The 19,208-nt window shown below is 38.1% G+C and overlaps 1 non-coding gene across 1 annotated transcript; it reads right to left on the reverse strand.

Moving 5' to 3' along the window:
- Positions 1-1,943: 1,943 nt before the first annotated feature.
- Positions 1,944-2,050, reverse strand: LOC140870667 (small nucleolar RNA R71). Its single transcript, XR_012147506.1, has one exon. It is a non-coding gene; the product is annotated as a small nucleolar RNA R71 (small nucleolar RNA).
- Between the last annotated feature and the right edge of the window lie 17,158 nt (positions 2,051-19,208).

A 19,208-nucleotide genomic window follows, 5' to 3' on the forward strand; every position in this document is an offset into this window, starting at 1 on the left:
AAATTACTGGGAATTATTCAGGAATAAAAATCCAATCTCCACTGTTCATAATAAATTTAGGATGTTTTAAATTTTCTGTCAAAATTTCATCTCAATCCGACGGTTAGATTATGTTATATGATTTTTTGAAAATTATCGCGTGATGCAGAATTTCAGACATGCGCGTGCGCAACTATCTTTATGCGCGGGCGCTCCGGTTGAGAAATTTTGAGCGTACAGAGGACAAAATCACATGCGTGGGTGCCCTTCTTTTCAAGCGCTCCAGCGCCATCGCAAAATTCAGTTTTTTGGGTTTTTTGGGAAGGAAACCTTTGGACTTTCGTGGGCTTTTATTTATTGGATTTGAAGCACATATAAAAGGGATTCTTTTGCACATAATTGAGAGGAAGCCGCCGCACATCACAAGAGAAATTGAGAGTGCTTGATCGTGAGATTTGGAGAAGAGAAATTTGGGCAAAACTTGAAGAACATCAATCAACAAATACGAAGATCGATCGACCGGACACGGAAGACCGACTATGGATTTGTTTTCTTTCTTTTGAACTTATTATTATTGATTTGATGTCTAGTTTCATGAACATGAATTGTTTTTGCAATATTTTGATTATGAACTAAATTTTTAGAGCCTAGAGGGACGATGGAACCTGGTGTAGACTCTTCTATGAGTTTTTGATTTTATTGGATTGAATTATTTTAGATTAATTGTTTTTATAGAATTGATTGTCTTTTCAATTCATTGATTACTAATTTAATTGTAATATTTATTTGAAATCCGGCACTCGGGAGAGGGGATTTTGAATAAGACCAATATAAATTACACTGTTAATTGTTTATATAACTCGGGAGAGTATATAGCATTAATGGAGCCTTAGAAAGAACATCGTTTTTCATATATCACTAAGAATATATTTTTAATAGGGATATTGGAATTGAATCTTAGTTGATACACATTATTTGTTGCTCGGGAGAGGGAAATAATATTATTAAGTGTTCTTGGCTATTAATTGAATGGAATTCATGAAAATAAATTATTTAGGTGTGATTGTTGTCGAAACCAGGTGAAATCTAAACCTCTAGACCATTTTTCCTCTGATTGATTAATCTCTGAAAATTGTGTGTGTGTGCTTATAAACTTCATTAATTATTTAAATTGTTTGCAAATCTCTAAGTTTAATTTTCTAAATAAATTTAAGATTATTTTAATTACAAGTACTTAATAATTATCCATTTTACTCCTCGTGGGAACGATACTTTACTCACTATATATTAAAACTTGACACCGTGCACTTGCGGGCATAAATTTTGCAACAAGTTTTTGGCTCCGTTGTCGGGGAGTAATTTTTGATTTTGTTTAGTCTTGTTACCAATTAGTCTAAGTTTTAATTTAGAGCTTTTATTTAATTTATTTTAAGTTACTAATAAATTGATGTTGTTCTTAACTACAGTTTATGCGAAGATCTCAAAGCACGAATTATTTACTCTTTGATCTAGATATCGAACGAGCTGCACGTTCTTTGAGAAGAGCGAGGAGAGAAGAACAACAAAACATGGCTGAAGAAAATTTTAATGAAATTCCGTTGGTGTCAATCAGAGATCATTTCAGACCGACGATCTAGGCTCACTATTCTGGAATCGCTCAAGGGACAATAAATGCCAACAACTTCGAGTTGAAGCCAACATTAATCAACATGGTTCAGCAGAACCAGTTCAATGGAAGTGCCACAGCTGATCCTCACTTACACTTGAGCACTTTCTTGGAGATTACTGATACGGTAAAAATGAATGGTGTTTCTGAGGATATTATACGTTTACGCTTGTTCCATTTTTCTCTCAGGGATAAGAAACGGAGCTGGTTGCAGTTGTTGCCGTTAGGAAGCATAACTACTTGGGAGGACATGGCTGTGAAATTTTTAGCGAAGTATTTTCCATCGACCAAATCCACTCAATTAAAGATTGAGATCAACACTTTTCATCAGCATGATTCAGAACAACTATATGAGGCATGGGAAAGGTATAAAGATTTGTTGAGGCGTTGTCCTAACCATAATTTTTCTGATTGGAAAGAAATCAAGATTTTCTACAATGGTTTGAACACGCCTACAAGAATGTCCGTGGATTCTGCAGTTGGGGGAACAATCTTTTCAAAGGACCCCATTCAGGCCTATGATATGCTGGAACAAATGACGATCAATAGTTATCAATTACCATCTGAACGTATGGGAGTCAAGAAAGCGGTGTATGCAGTGGATCCTCTGACCTCAATAACCGCACAATTATCTGCACTAACTACGCAAGTCGCTGCATTGAACAAGGTGAGTGTCGCAGATCCAGCAGGTGTGCAGGTTGTCATCGGGGAATCTCATCCTCATGAACAAGCTCAGTACATCAATCAAAGAGGTTATGGAGGCTATCGAGGTAACACTGTCCCTAATACTTATCATCCTAGCTTGTGTTATCATGAAAATGTTTCTTATGCTAACAACAAAAATGTGTTGAATCCTCCTCCGGGGTTCAATACAAACAAGGATGAGGGTAATCCTTCTTTGGAAGATGTGGTTAGTAATTTTTTGCAGTAATTGAGTAAGAGGATGGCGAGGACTGAGTCTCGCCTTGACATCTTGGAGACACATGTGGTCAATATGGGCTCTGTGTTGCAATCCATGGAGACTAGCATTGGACAGTTGGCGAACGCACTAAAAGATAACAACCGCGGCCAGTTCCCAAGCAATACGGAGGTGAATCCCATAGAACAGTGTAAGGTCTTAGAGTTGAGGAGTGAAAAAGAAGTTGGAGTCCAAGAACCTGCAAACACTGTCGAGAAACAGAGTGGACTTGAAGAGAAACCGATATACAAGCCTCCTGATAGTCATGTTTGTGTTGCTTATTTTAATATCGTTTTGTTGTTGTTTTGCATGCATTATTGTGTCGTCGTTCATATTTTATTTAAGTTTTGTTTTATTCCATGCATTTATCTACGTAACATACTTCTGGTTTCATGTGTAGGAAATACCATGTTTTGAAGAAGAATTTGGAATTTAGTTGTTGCGCTCGAGAGGTCCAGTTCAGCAAATCAAGCGGCAGGAAGATTTTTCAAGTCAGTAGGATCGAATAAGTGGTCGCGCTCGATCATTCCAAATCAATCGATCAAGAGCGCATTTGAGAAATCAAAGGCAGTAGGCGCTGGAATTTTTGACCGCTCGATCGGTTAAAGTCTGCCGATCGAGCGGCCACAAGAAAAATAAAAAAAGAAGGTTGCTTAAAATATGCTTGCTCGATCGGTCAGACTTCAACCGATCGAGATAGACGGGCTGTTCGGGAAAAAATATGTAATTTAGGAATTTTTATTTTTAAGGACTCTAGCCTTAATTAAAATATATATCTCGAATTTTAGAGTCTTGGGGATGATTCTGAATCATTCCCAACGACATTAAGCAAGAGAAAAAACTTTGGCGGATAGGTTTTCATCTCTCTTTTCTTAGATTTAATTTTTCTTTCATGAATTTTTCTAGAGGATTCATGAATATTGTTGGCTAAGTTTTAGTACTTGGTTGAGGAAAACGAACCCTTGATTTGTTTATTCATGAGATTCGAATTTTTCATCTTTTAATTCCAAATTGCGTATCAAGAGTTGTTTTGAATTGATTGCCATGCTTGTATGTGAGATTTTAGGATTGATCACCTTAGGATTTTGCTATACAATCTATTGCTAAATTAGAATTTAAATCCTTAATTGTTTGAATCATCTGATTTTTGAAGCAACTATGATTAATATTTTCCGCTGGTGAATTTGTTAAATTATAGGAACAATAATTGACTAGATTAAATACAATCGCTGGTATTTGTGTTGTCTAGATTAATCAGTTTTACTCATTTGAATGTTGTCGTAGATTTAAATCTAATCGCTGGTATTGGGTTAATTTATGGGGTAAGGGTTAACTTAGAACGCTGGTGTCTAGTTAACTAAAACTAAGGTGAAACAGGAATTAAATTTTTAATGATGAATATTCAATGTGAATTAATTATTTTTAGGGAATTGATGATCGAATGAATAATTTCAAGCGTGTAATCGACCGATACCAAGTCTCGTTAGTTTATTGATCTTTCTTTTTTCAATTCTTGCATAGTATTTGATAAAAATCTCAAAAACCCCTTTTATTATTTTCAGTATTTTAAGAACAATATTTAAAATTTACTTTTCTCGTGGGAACGATCCCTACTCACACTACTGCATATTTTGTTATCTGATTTGAGTTGGGTAATTTGGGCGTGACACGACTTAGTGATACAATATTTTGGCGTCGTTTCCGGGGAAGGTGTTTAATTTATTTGTGTTCTTGTTTTTAATTTTATTTTTTTTATTTTTATTCTTTCCCCAGTGCTTCTCGGGTTTGTTCATGCTTTCTGGTGACTCTTCGGAAGAAGAATTTCCATACGACCCGGAGATAGAAAGAACTTTGCATAGACAAAGGAGAGAAGCTAGTAGGAGACACGAAGAAGATGAGCGTGTGGTTGAGGATCTTAGAGGAGCAATGGCTGAAAACACAAATCTGAGTCAGAGACAACTTGGAACCCCTGATCTTAACCATCAACCCTTATGCATTACTTTTCCTACTTTAGAAGATAATGCTACTTTTGAGTTAAAATCTGGGCTAATTCACTTATTACCTTCATTCCATGGTCTTGCAGGTGAGGATCCGCACAAGCACTTAATGGAATTCCATGTAGTATGCACAAGTATGAAACCTCATGGAGTAACACAGGAGCAAATCCAGCTGAGAGCCTTTTCGTTTTCATTGAAGAATGCTGCGAAGGATTGGCTATACTATTTAACCTTTGGATCCATCACCACCTAGACAGAGATGAAAATAATATTTCTAGATAAGTACTTTCCAGCATCTAGAGTGGTAAACATCATAAAAGAGATCTATGGGATAAAGCAATTTGCATGGGAATCACTTCATGAGTATTGGGAGTGGTTCAAGAAGCTTTGTAACGCCCCGATTTTATCTTAATCGACTTTATTTGAGATAATCGGAGATTCCAGAGTTCAAGAGCCGACTTGATTTTGATCAGGGTCCTTTTTGCACATTTCAAATTTTTCAGGGACTAAAATGCAAATTTGGGATTTGTTAGATATTTATAAGCTTGTTGACTTTTCTTTCTCATTCCTCTTCACCCTCTCCACCGATTCCTCCATTGAAGATGATTCCCAAACTCCCAAGCTTTCCAGATTTCCTCCCGAGCTCGATCCGTCCGTTGGAATTTATTTCTGAAGGCAGATTAGCGATCACAGCTGCGAGAGCTTCGTTATATCGTAAGTTTTTCTACGATCAGGTTCATTCTAGTTTTTGGATGTTGTTAGAATCGTTCGAGATTCGAGTATGTTGATCTCGGCAGAGTTCTGATCGTTTATTATCTGTCGGTTTTGAAATATAGCTTCGTTCGGATTTGTTGTGAATTTTGGAAGATTATTCGAAAAGTGAGTTTTGTGATTTTTTAGAATTGGTTGTTTTGATGGATTTTTGGTTGAATGGAGTCTATTGGATTGATATTATGCTGTCTGCGTTTTCGGTTTTATCAGATTATAGCCGTTATGCCGCCGATTTGAATTTTGGGCTATAGTTTGGTTTGAATTGAATCGAACCGTTTTCAGTCGAGTTGGATTGTCGATATTGATCTCGAGCCTTTATTACTTATTTTACAGATTCGTTTGCAGTCCGTTGAGTTTCGAGATTTCAAGAGTTGTATCGCTTTGAAGATTGTAGCCGGTATAGTATCGACTTGCTTATTATCGTTGAATGTTAGAATGAATCTTGAATTAAGGTGTTGTGAAAAATTACTCGCAAGCGTACGAGTGTCAAGTTTTAGTAAAGTGAAAAATAGAGTGTCAATCCCACAGGGAATAATTTGAAAATATTCAATACTTGCAATTAAAATAGTCTTAATTTTATTTAGAAAATTAAACTTTAGAAGGGTAATGACAAAGTAAATAAATAGAGAAAATTGAAAAGCGCGCACAAACACAATCCTTTAAAGATTATCAATCAAAGGAAAATAGTCTAGAGGTTTGATTTCACCTGGTCTCAACAATATTCAATCTCAATCAATCTATTTTCATGAATTCATTTAAATTAATAACCAAGAACACATAGATTATACTATTTCCCTCTCTCGAGTATCAAATAGAATGTATCAATTACAGATCGATTTCAATATCCCTAAAAAAAATCTACTTGTAATGATATGTGTGAAACAATGTTTTTTTTAAGTTCTATTAAAGTTATAAGCTCTCCCGAGTCATATAAACAATTAAAAGTGTGAATTCTATTGATCCTATTCTAAATCCCCTCTCCCGAGTGCCGGATTCTGAATAAATATGACAAATCAATTTATGGCCAGTAAATTGAAAAGACTATCAAACCTAGAATCACAATTAATTTAGAAGAATTCTATTCATAAAAATCAACCATTCATAAATATGTCTTGACCAGGCTACATCGACCTCTAGACTTAAAAAGTTTAGTTCATAATAAAATTCATAGCAATATAAATCATGTTCAGAAATTCAAACATAATTCAATCTCAAAAGAAATAAATAAAGTAAAGATAACAAATCCGAAGTCTTTCTTTCGTGTCCGGTTGAAAAGTCTTCGTCTTCGTTCCAAGCGACTCCAAATCTCGATCGAAACTTTAACAACTTTTCTCTCAAGATTATTTTTGTGTAGTGGCCGCTTCCTCCTCCTCATTAGGTCTGAAAAACCCTTAAATATACCCTTAAGATTCGTCCAAACACCTTCCAAAAGTATCCAAAAATTCCCAAAATTAAACACAGCACTTTGTCATACAGACTACGACGCGCGGGCGCACCACAGGAGAGGCGGGCGCGCATAGTACACTGTCTCAGACATTTAATAACTCGACTTCATGCGCGGGCGCACCACACCAAGCGCGGGCGCGCATAGCTTCCTGTGGAAAAATTGTTGAGTTTCACTTCAGTTGACGCGCGGGCGCACCACGACAGGCGCGGGCGCGCATAGTCGTCTGTCCAGGTTTCTTCAAACTACGAACCATCTTCGCTTGCTTCGCTCTTTACTTGACTTCTATGATTTCTTCTATCATACATTCATTATTTCCTGTAATTCCTAACATCCAACAAAAACAAAAACAACTTCCACATAATACAACTCGAAACCAAGCAATTATCCAATAATATCAACACAAATTACGTGCACAAAAGGCACTTATCAAATTCCCCCAAACTTAAATGTTTGCTAGTCCCGAGCAAAAATCATTCAAGCCTCAAACACAAAACACTAAATATTCCACTCAACAAATCAAGACCAACCAAGAAATACTATGAAACAATAGCCTTAGCAAAATATTCAGAAAATTTCATCCAATCATATCAAACTAACATTTTTCAAACACAAGTTAGTGACCTCCAAAAATTACAAATCCCGCAACTCACGTGCAAAATACTCTTATCTAACTCAATTCACACATTCATAGATCAGGAGGACTTTAACAGGTGAAAGGATCAAACACAGGATAATTACTTTTGAAACCCACGCGAAAATCAGGTTATTTCACAAAAGAAACTTGTGTGCGTGTTTCGGTCAAAAATTCATATTCATTAAGAGTGTCAATCAATCATCCATAGGCTAGATTCTCGCAACCCTTCTTCACTAGTATATTGGGCAACTGAGACTCGGTCAATAGGACTTAATTGGCTTAAAATGTAAGGTCTGGCTCATGGCTACAAATGAAGGAAAAGAATTCAAAATAAGGAGTAATTCATATTCATGCTCAATCTAACTTCAACTCCTTTTTCATTCACAATTTCACATTCTTTCTTCTTCAATTCACTTCATTTGCGAGATTGGATTTTTTTTTTTCTACTTTCTACTACCTCTTTGCATCTTTTCAATTCATCATCACACCATTCCATTTTTTCACAAATAAAACTAGGAGCATATCATAATTTAGCATTCAATTTACTCCCTTAAAGGTAGGAATTAGTGTATAAGCTATCGGGTAGTCAATGTAGGACCTTGAAATAATCACGAATGGGGGTATAATCACACGTTTACACGCATGCCATTCGATTTTCAGATAAAGCTCAAACAAGGTACTAGGGATAAAATTAATAAGGTAGCTTGAAAGGCTCAAACGAATTCAGAAAAAAAAATGCCTAAATCATCCCTAATCTCAGTATTGCCCGTATTGCGCCTCAAATGGTGTCCGAACTAGTTCTAGACAATCTCAATTCACAAGTAAATCACACAAATTTTAACCAGTGCAGAAAAGAAATAATCATCAACAGAAAACGATGATTTTCAACTCAGATCACGTACCTAAAGTACTCATGTATATCTTGTGAAAGCTCAAAGGGCAACTAAGGATACAATACTTCCAATAAAAATCAAGCCCAAAAATCTCAAGAATTGCCTCATTCACTTCTATGTTTGTATGTTTTAATTCAGACTTAAGCAAAAGCACAGAATGTATAGGGATTCATTCATCTCAGTGGTTTACTGATAAAAATTCTTTTAGTTCAATCATGGAGTAAAGCTAAAAAATTTCATTTGCATCATTGGCCAATGTATTTTCATTTCTTTCATGGTTTCTTGGATGTAACTCACATTCACTCAACAATTCACCCTTTCACAACCTCACAAACTAATCCAATCTCGCAAATGCATCCCACCACTACACAATACAGAAGACTAACACAATAAACAGAAACAAAATAAAACAAAACACACAAAAAGGAATAAAAACAAATTCAGCACTTTGGAATCACGAAGCAAAATCCCCCCAAACTTGGTACAATCAGTGTCCTCAATGATTTAAACAAGAAAAAAATAGGACATGTACCGCAAATGACGACCGTCAGTGGTCGTCGCTATCATCACTCATATCGTGACTATCAACAGCAGGTGTCGGGTTTGAAGTACCACAAGCAGGTGGCCACTGAGGAAAAGGGGGAAAAGGATGAGCCGAACTCGCCGCTTGAGGAAATTGGTGGCTTAATGCACCAGTGAATCCCATCATGTAATCTATGAAAACGTCATGTCTTTGCAGAAAGTGATGGAATTCTTGACGATGTTGGCGCAAACCTTCCTCAATGGAAGTAACCCGCGCTTCCAAAGAAGGAGGCATCGCAGACTGTGATGCAGAAGCTCGACTAGCAGCAGCTCGAGCATTGAAAGATCTTCTAGCCGCACGTTCTCTTTGTTCACTAGCATATTGGTGGCGAGAGGACGAAGAACCACCGGGTATGAGAGCCGTAGGCTTCAATAACTCTTCAGTCGGGCTCCAATAAACCCCCACTGCTTCACACAAATCAGTAATAATGGAAGGCAAAGCAAGGCCCCCCCTTGATCGACCAGTAAACACATTTTGAATCGTCTCTTGACAGATACAGCCCAAATCCATGGCCATTCCTTTCACGATGCAATAAACAAGAATCGCCCTTTCACATGTGACCTCATGATCATGGTCTATGGGCTTCAGTCGAGCACAGACGAGAGCGTACCATCTCTTGGCATCACTTTTCAAATCAACCTTTCGCAACTTGGAAGGTTTAAAATCACTTCCCAATCTCCACACAGCTCCCTCGACACAGATAGATTGGATAATAGCATCATAATCAATGTCCCCAGATCGATATGCCACATACTCATCATTATCTATTGGCGGAATCTGAAAGAGAGTATTAATGGCAACCGAATCAAACGGCACCATGTGTCCTCTGACTAATACTTTGAAGTCAACGTGTTTAACTTTCAGATTGGCATAAAACTCTCGCACCACTGAAATAACAGCTTCTTGAGGCTTCTTAACAAATTGAAGCCATTGACGCTGTATCGCCTCATCCCCGACATTGCATCTAATAATTCCATTTGGCTCAAAACCAATGGTAGTGTCAAATCCTCTCTCAGGCAAAATATTCTTAGAAAGCAACTCTTGATAATTTGCTTCGGCCGTTGGATTCCAAAAACGATGATTAACAAAATCAGGGGTGGAAGAAGAAGATTCCCCCAACTTTGTTTTCTTCTTAGGAGCCATAAATCAAACACTTGGCAGGCACAATAGGAACTTGCAATTCACAAGAACAATTCAACAATCTTGATACCCACAACTAATAATTCCAGTCACCCCACCTCTACACTTCAATGTAACACTAAGACAATCAATTCACCCCACGAAATGACAAATCCACTCCAAAAGCTCCTTCCAGTTCAAGAACCCAATAAACAGAAAAGTGGGCACACACATGAACAGAGAACTTACCACTGGAGCAAGAGAAAAATCCACAATAACCTAGAAACGTATAGCCTTGCACCAAGCTTGATGCCTCACCCGTGAACGAGAAGTTAGAGATTAGAGGAAACGAAAATTTATAAGGTAGAGAGGATGAATTGAGAGAAAAGAACAAAAATATAGAGATAAAAGGGAAAACAATTACAATAGAAGAAGAGATGGAGAAAAAACGGCATTTTTGAGAGAAAAGAGTTGGAAGAAAAGGAAATATAAGGTAAAAATAGAAAAAGGGAATGAGAGAAAGAAGGGAAAGAAATTGGGCAATAAGTTTAGGCGGGGCCGGTGCGCGTAAGGAACGGCGGGCGCGCATAGGGCACTGCTCATGTTCTTTTATTCGTAAAGCGACGCGCGGGCGCGCTCTAGTGACCAACGCCCACGCATAGCACTCTGTAGAACTGCACTTGTGTTCATTGATTTCGGGCGCGGGCGCGCATAGTGCACTGTAAATAATTTTGAGATTGGCCTTTCTTCACGCGCGGGCGCGCATAACCGTCTGGACCAGTTCTTCAATTGTAATTTTCGGGACACGCGGCCGCGCGTGACATTTTGGAATTGGTTCCTGAAAATGAAATAAAGGAAGAAAAAATATATATATAACTAACAAGGAAATGACAAAATGCAAAGCAGAAACCGAAAATACAAAATTAAAACGAAAAGGACAAATGGGTTGCCTCCCATTTAGCGCTTGTTTTATAGTCCTCAGCCGGACTTGCACCAGTTTTAAGCCGGGTCTATGAGGAGAGTACTCTCAGTACTTTGTACTTCAGTACCATGATAATGTTTCACCCTTTGCCCATTCACTTTGAATATTCTTCCATCTGTACATCGCAGCTCAATCGCACCGTGCGGATATACCTTCTCCACCATAAATGGTCCAGACCATCTGGACTTCAATTTTCCTGGAAACAATTTTAGACGGGAGTTAAATAACAATACTTTCTGACCTGGTTCGAATTCGCGAGGTACAATGTTCTTATCATGCCACTTCTTTGTTTGTTCCTTGTAGATCTTGGCATTCTCATATGCATCATTTCGAAACTCGTCCAATTCTGTCAACTGTAATTTACGTAACTCCCCTGATGCTTCGATATCCATATTCAGCTTCTTGACCGCCCAAAATGCTTTATGCTCTAACTCCAAGGGCAAATGACATGCCTTACCAAACACCAACCTATACGGTGACATCCCAATCGGTGTTTTGAACGCAGTGCGGTATGCCCATAATGCGTCATCCAGCTTGAGTGCCCAATCTTTTCTATTCGTCTTCACCGTGTTCTCTAATACTTGCTTGATTTCTCGGTTAGAAATTTCCGCTTGACCATTGGTTTGCGGATGATATGCACACGCCACCTTATGCCTGACACCATACTTAGCGAGCAAGGTATTAAAAATTTTATTACAAAAGTGCATACCTTCATCACTGATTATTGCTCGTGGTGTCCCAAACCGTGTAAAAATGTTCTTCTGCAAAAAATTTACTACAACACGAGCATCATTAGTAGAGGTGGCAATTTCTTCCACCCATTTCGACACATAATCCACTGCTAATAGGATATAAGTGTAGCCAAAAGAAGGGGGAAAAGGATCCATAAAATCAATACCCCACACATCAAATAATTCAACTTCTAAAATGTTTGTGAGGGGTAATTCATGTTTTCTAGAAATATTTCTCGTTTTCTGGCACTTAACACATGATTTCACTAAGGTATAACTATCTTTAAATAACGTAGGCCAATAAAAACCAGATTGTAATACCTTAGCGGCAGTTCGGGTGGCTCCAAAATGTCCTCCATAGGGAGAGGAATGGCATTGTTCCAAAATTTCAGCTGCCTCTTGCCCCGCCACACATCGTCTAATTACTTGATCAGCACAACGTTTGAAAACATAGGGATCATCCCATAAATAGAACTTAACGTCATGGAAAAACTTCTTCTTTTGATTTCGATTCAACTCTGGAGGCATAGCACCACAAGACAAAAAATTCGCTATATCAGCAAACCAAGGGGTATAGGAACTTACCTCAAAGATCTGTTCATCCGGAAACAGTTCCTTTATGCTTTCCTCCTCCTTCACGTTCTCTAACTCCAATCTCGATAAGTGATCTGCAACTTGATTTTCACTTCCCTTCTTATCCTTGATTTCAAAGTCAAACTCTTGTAACAGTAGGATCCACCTTATCAAGCGTGACTTAGCATCATTTTTGGCAAACAAGTAGCGAATCGCTGCATGGTCAGTATAAACAACTACTTTAGTACCAATTAAATATGGACGGAATTTATCAAAAGCAAAAACTACTGCAAGCATCTCTTTTTTTGTAGTAGTGTAGTTTTGCTGGGCGGCATCCATGGTGCGGCTGGCATAATATATGGCTCTGAAAATCTTATCTCTCCTCTGGCCTAATACCGCGCCCACTGCATAGTCACTAGCATCACACATAAGCTCAAAGGGCTCCTTCCAATCCGATGCAATCATGATGGGTGTTGTGGTCAACGCTGTCTTTATCTTTTCAAAGGCCTGCAAACAATCATCATCAAAAATGAATGTAGAATCTTTTTCAAGTAAATTACACAGGGGTTTTGTGATTTTAGAAAAATCCTTGATGAAACGCCGATAAAACCCTGCATGGCCTAAAAAACTTTTGATGCCCTTTATGTTCTTCGGAGGTGGAAGCTTCTAAATTTTAACCACTTTATCTCGATCCACCTCTAATCCATTGGATGACACTTTATGTCCAAGGACAATGCCCTCTTGAACCATAAAGTGACATTTTTCCCAATTTAGCACTAAATTCTTTTCCTGGAACCTCTGCAAAACAAGAGACAAATTATGCAAGCAATGATCAAAAGAGGTACCAAATACGGAAAAGTCATCCATAAAAACTTCCATCACGTCCTCCACCATATCTGCAAAAATCGCCATCATACACCGCTGAAAAGTTGCAGGTGCATTACACAATCCAAAAGGCATCCTCCTGAAAGAAAACGTGCCATAGGGACACGTAAAAGTGGTCTTCTCCTGATCCTCTGGTGCTATAGCAATTTTATTATAACCGGAATACCCATCTAAGAAGCAGTAATAGCAATAACCAGAAAGTCTATCAAGAATTTGATCAATGAAAGGAAGTGGAAAATGATCCTTATGAGTAGCTTTGTTCAACTTCCTATAGTCTATACAAACTCGCCAGCCAGTTACTGTACGTGTGGAGATTAACTCATTATTTTTGTTTTTAACTACAGTAATCCCACCCTTCTTAGGCACCACTTGAACTGGAGATACCCAACTACTATCAGAAATAGCATAAATCACTCCCGCATTCAGCAACTTTAAAACTTCTTTCTTAACTACCTCTTTCATGGCAGGATTCAACCGCCTCTGATGATCAACATAAGGAGTATAAGACTCTTCCATCAAAATTTTATGCATGCAAATTGTTGGACTAATACCCTTAATGTCAGAAATTGACCACCCTAAAGCAGTTTTAAATTTTCTCAAAACTCGCAACAATTTATCTTTTTCTACATCAGACAAATGAGCAGATATAATAACAGGACAAGTAGAATTTTCACCAAGGAATTCATAACATAGGTGCGCAGGCAATGCTTTCAGATCATGAGTTTCAGGAGATACCTCAGGTGCACTATTTTCCAATGCTTCAGATTCCTTAGAACTCACCATTTTTTCTTTCGGAGCGCTGTCTAGGAATATTTTTTGTTCATGTAACTCCCAATCTTCTTCCTTATCAACCACCTCATCCGCCACCAAACACCTTTCTAGTGGGTCATTACTTCCTGCACATGAAAAGGAATTATGAGAATTAACAATTTCAATGCTCTTACATGTACTCACCTCGCTTGGCCCCCTCATGGTATGATAAATGTTGAAAATCACAGCTTCACCACCAACGCGAAGTGTGAGCTCTCCTTTATGGACATCGATCAGTGCGCGTGCAGTAGCTAGAAAGGGTCGTCCAAAGATCAAAGGAGTTTCTTCATCTTCATCCATGTCTAAAATTACAAAATCTGCGGGAAAGATGAACTTGTCGACCTTCACCAAAACATCCTCCACAATACCTCGAGGATATGTGAGACTCCGATCAGCCAACTGTAAAGTGATGGTGGTTGCCCTGACTTCTCCAAGCTCTAAAGTCCTGTAGACAGAAAAAGGCATCAAATTAATACTTGCTCCTAAATCACATAACGCTCAATTAACTTTAGAACCACCAATAAAACAAGGGATAGTAAAACTCCCTGGATCCTTAAGCTTTTGTGGCAATTTTTTCTGCAGGATTGCACTACATTCTTCTGTCAAATTCACCACTTCATTGTCTTGCAATCTTCTCTTCTTGGACATTACATCTTTGATGAACTTTGCATAGTTAGGCATTTGTTCCAAGGCATCTGCAAATGGAATATTGATGTGTATCTTCTTAAAGATATCTAGAAACTTGGAAAATTGCTCATCAAGTGCCTTCTTCTTAAACCGCTGTGGGTATGGAAGTTGTGGCTTGTACATCGGTTTAGAGTCAGATTCCTTCTTGGGCTCTTCAACCACAATTTCTTCAGCCACTGGTTCTTCTACTTCTTTTTCTCTGCACTTCTCTTCAGCTTCTAACTTCTTCCCAGTTATTAACTCAACTGCTTTGCATTGTTCTTTTGGATTCACTTCAGTATTGCTGGGAAACTACCCTCTGTTTTGATCCTTCAAAGCATATGCAAGCTGTCCAATCTGTGTCTCCATGGATTTCATCATAGCTCCCAAACTGCACATGTGTGTCTCCATGCTGTCCATTCGAGTTTCAGTCCTCGACATTCGCTTGTTAGATTCAGTAACAAATGTAGACACCACATCTTCCAACGACGCTTTACCTTTTCCTTGATTTGTGTTGAATCCCGGAGGGGGTTTCAACACGTTCTTGTTGTTGTCATAAGAAAAGTTTTCATGGTTACGTAAACCAGGATGATAAGTATTAGGAGGAGGGTTACCTCGATAATTTCCATAGTCTCTGGGATTGATATATTGAGCTTCCTCAGGTGGATGAGATTCTTCTATGGCAACTGATACACCTGCAGGTTCTGCGATATTCACCTTGTTCAGAGAAGCAACTTGTGTACTCAACGCAGATAACTGTGCAGTAATGGATGTAAGAGGATCCACACTGTACACTCCCTTCTTGACTCCCGTACGTTCAGATGGCCATTGATAACTATTGATAGTCATCTATTCCAGCATATCATAAGCTTGAACGGGGTCCTTGGCAAATATGGTATCTCCAGCAGCAGAGTCCACCGACATTCTTGTATGCGTATTTAATCCATTGTAGAAAAACTCTATTTCTTCCCAATCTGCAATATTATGATTAGGACAACGCCTTAACAAATCTTTGTACCTTTCCCATGCCTCATATAGCTGTTCTGAATCATGTTGTTGGAAGGTACTGATCTCAATCTTCAGCTGGGTTGCTTTGGATGGTGGAAAGAATTTCTCTAAGAATTTCACAGCCATGCCTTCCCAAGTTGTTATGCGTCCTAGCGGCAATGCCTGCAGCCAACTCCGTGCCTTGTCCCTGAGAGAAAAAGGAAACAAACGTAAGCGTATTAAATCCTCAGAAACACCATTTATTTTAACAGTATCAGTAATCTCTAGAAAAGTGCGCAAATGTAAATGAGGATCAGCAGTGGCAGTTCCATTGAATTGATTCTGCTGAACCATGTTAATTAATGCCGGCTTCAACTCAAAGTTGTTGGCATTTATTGTCCCTCGAGCGATTCCAGAATAGTGAGCCTGGATCGTCGGCCTGAAATGATCTCTAATTGGCACCAAGGGCAATTCATTAACATTTTCTTCAGCTATGTTAAGTTGTTCTTCTCTCCTAGCTCTTCTCAAAGCTCGTGCAGTTCGTTCAATCTCTGGATCAAAGAGCAAAGAATTCGCACTTTGAGATCTTCGCATAAACTGAAATTAAGAACAATAACAAATTATTAGTAATTAGATTAAAATAAAGAAAAGCTCTAAATTAAAACTTCGTCTAATTGGTAACAAGACTAAAAAATAATCAAAATTATTCCCCGGCAACGGCGCCAAAAACTTGTTGTGAAAAATTACTCGCAAGCGTACGAGTGTCAAGTTTTAGTAAAGTGAAAAATAGAGTGTCGATCCCACAGGGAATAATTTGAAAATATTCAATACTTGCAATTAAAATAGTCTTAATTTTATTTAGAAAATTAAACTTTAGAAGGGTAATGACAAAGTAAATAAATAGAGAAAATTGAAAAGCGCGCACAAACACAATCCTTTAAAGATTATCAATCAAATGAAAATAGTCTAGAGGTTTGATTTCACCTGGTCTCAACAATATTCAATCTCAATCAATCTATTTTCATGAATTCATTTAAATTAATAACAAAGAACACATAGATTATACTATTTCCCTCTCCCGAGTATCAAATAGAATGTATCAATTACAGATCGATTTTAATATCCCTATAAAAAATCTACTTGTAATGATATGTGTGAAACAATGTTTTTTTTAAGTTCTATTAAAGTTATAAGCTCTTCCGAGTCATATAAACAATTAAAAGTGTGAATTCTATTGATCCTATTCTAAATCCCCTCTCCCGAGTGCCGAATTCTGAATAAATATGACAAATCAATTTATGGCCAGTAAATTGAAAAGACTATCAAACCTAGAATCACAATTAATTTAGAAGAATTCTATTCATAAAAATCAACCATTCATAAATATGTCTTGACCAGGCTACATCGACCTCTAGACTTAAAAAGTTTAGTTCATAATAAAATTCATAGCAATATAAATCATGTTCAGAAAGTCAAACATAATTCAATCTCAAAAGAAATAAATAAAGTAAAGATAACAAATCCGAAGTCTTTCTTCCGTGTCCGGTTGAAAAGTTTTCGTCTTTGTTCCAAGCAACTCCAAATCTCGATCGAAACTTTAACAACTTTTCTCTCAAGATTATTTTTGTGTAGTGGCCGCTTCCTCCTCCTCATTAGGTCTGAAAAACCCTTAAATATACCCTTAAGATTCGTCCAAACACCTTCCAAAAGTATCCAAAAATTCCCAAAATTTAACACAACACTTCGTCATACAGACTACGACGCGCGGGCGCACCACAGGAGAGGCGGGCGCGCATAGTACACTGTCTCAGACATTTAATAACTTGACTTCATGCGCGGGCGCACCACACCAAGCGCGGGAGCGCATAGCTTCCTGTGGAAAAATTGTTGAGTTTCACTTCAGTTGACGCGCGGGCGCACCACGATAGGCGCGGGCGCGCATAGTCGTCTGTCCAGGTTTCTTCAAACTACGAACCATCTTCGCTTGTTTCGCTCTTTACTTGACTTCTATGATTTTTTCTATCATACATTCATTATTTCCTGTAATTCCTGACATCCAACAAAAACAACAACAACTTCCACATAATACAGCTCGAAACCAAGCAATTATCCAATAATATCAACACAAATTACGTGCACAAAAGGCACTTATCATAAGGAATCGTTGTTGTTTCTAGGTTTTGGAGCATCGACGTTGTTGAAAGAGGTATAAGATGGCTTAGATTGGAATGGAACGATTGACTCGAATCCGACTTGGTTCGAGTGTTCCGAAGAATCACATACTTGCATGTTATTTGCTTTTACTTGAATTTCGTCGAATGAGTTATGTTTGCATTGCATTCATCTTGAGCCAAGAATCCTTGATTGAGCAGCGGGCAGGACGGCCCTTTTATGATAGACGTTTTGGGGGCTATATTGTGAGTGGCCTGGGTGTAGCCGTTTCACCTAGTGCTAGCATACTCCTTATAGTTGCACCAAAGTCTAGAGGATGGAGATACGTAGCACCACCTCGATCGGGAGAGTCGGTGAGTTGTTTATGTGATCTCGTCCTCGGGATCCCAAAGCAAAAGCAACAACTCTTTTGATTATCCGACTTGATAATCCCAGATTTTAAAGACATGCATTGCATTGTATTCATTTGAATTGAGTTAGATATGAATTTGGAATTGACTCTCTTGTATATGTATATCATGCGTTGATATATTAATTGATATGCATGTTTGTCTCTTTTACTGGGAATATTATTCTCACCGGATTATCTGGCTGTTGTCTTTGTTTGTATGTGTACTTGGCAACAGGTGGGGCAGGACCGAGTCAGAGATCGCATGGCTAGGTGGTCGAGTTGATAGAGTGAGGCCTTGTTGTTTTAGAAGTCGTCAATTTCATTGAACTTAGATTGTATTCGAACTTGTATCGTATTGTATTTTGGATTTTGACTTAGAATTGGAGCATGTTCTACTAGTTTTGATGTTGTATGAACTCTATAACTATCTTGTATTGTTGATGCATGTTGTTATGATTTTTGGTTGGATTGAGTTTGTAAGGAAAGGCACCCTGTTCTGTAAATTTTCTGGGCAGGGGGGGTGCGCTCGATCCTAGATTATTGCAGGATCGAGCGCGGCCCCTGTGATTTTCGAGACAGAAACTTTCAAAATATGGTGCGCTCGATCCTGGATTTTTTCCGGATCGAGCGCGTGTTGGAAAACTGGCGTTCAGATCAATCACGATTGATACCCGGTGCAGCGGAAGTTTAAAAATTTTATTATGGAACAATTCCATAGTGTGGGTATCAACCGTTTAACGATTAAATTATAAGTGTGTGTAAAATTAAATAACTATTATTAAATTTTACCTTCAATCTCGAAGCGAGATTATTGGACACCACACAGATTTCTCTGCGCTTCTTGTATCTCCCTGGAACTGATGAACAAGCTTTCCTTCAATCAGGTCCACGAATAGAGGTTTAATCCCTCTGATAGATTGCACTAGAAAATCTATCAGAAGTTTTCTACGAAGAGAATAAACGA

The sequence above is a fragment of the Henckelia pumila genome, unplaced genomic scaffold (genome assembly GCF_033568475.1).
Source record: "Henckelia pumila isolate YLH828 unplaced genomic scaffold, ASM3356847v2 CTG_142:::fragment_2:::debris, whole genome shotgun sequence".
In the NCBI taxonomy this organism is placed as follows: domain Eukaryota; kingdom Viridiplantae; phylum Streptophyta; class Magnoliopsida; order Lamiales; family Gesneriaceae; genus Henckelia; species Henckelia pumila.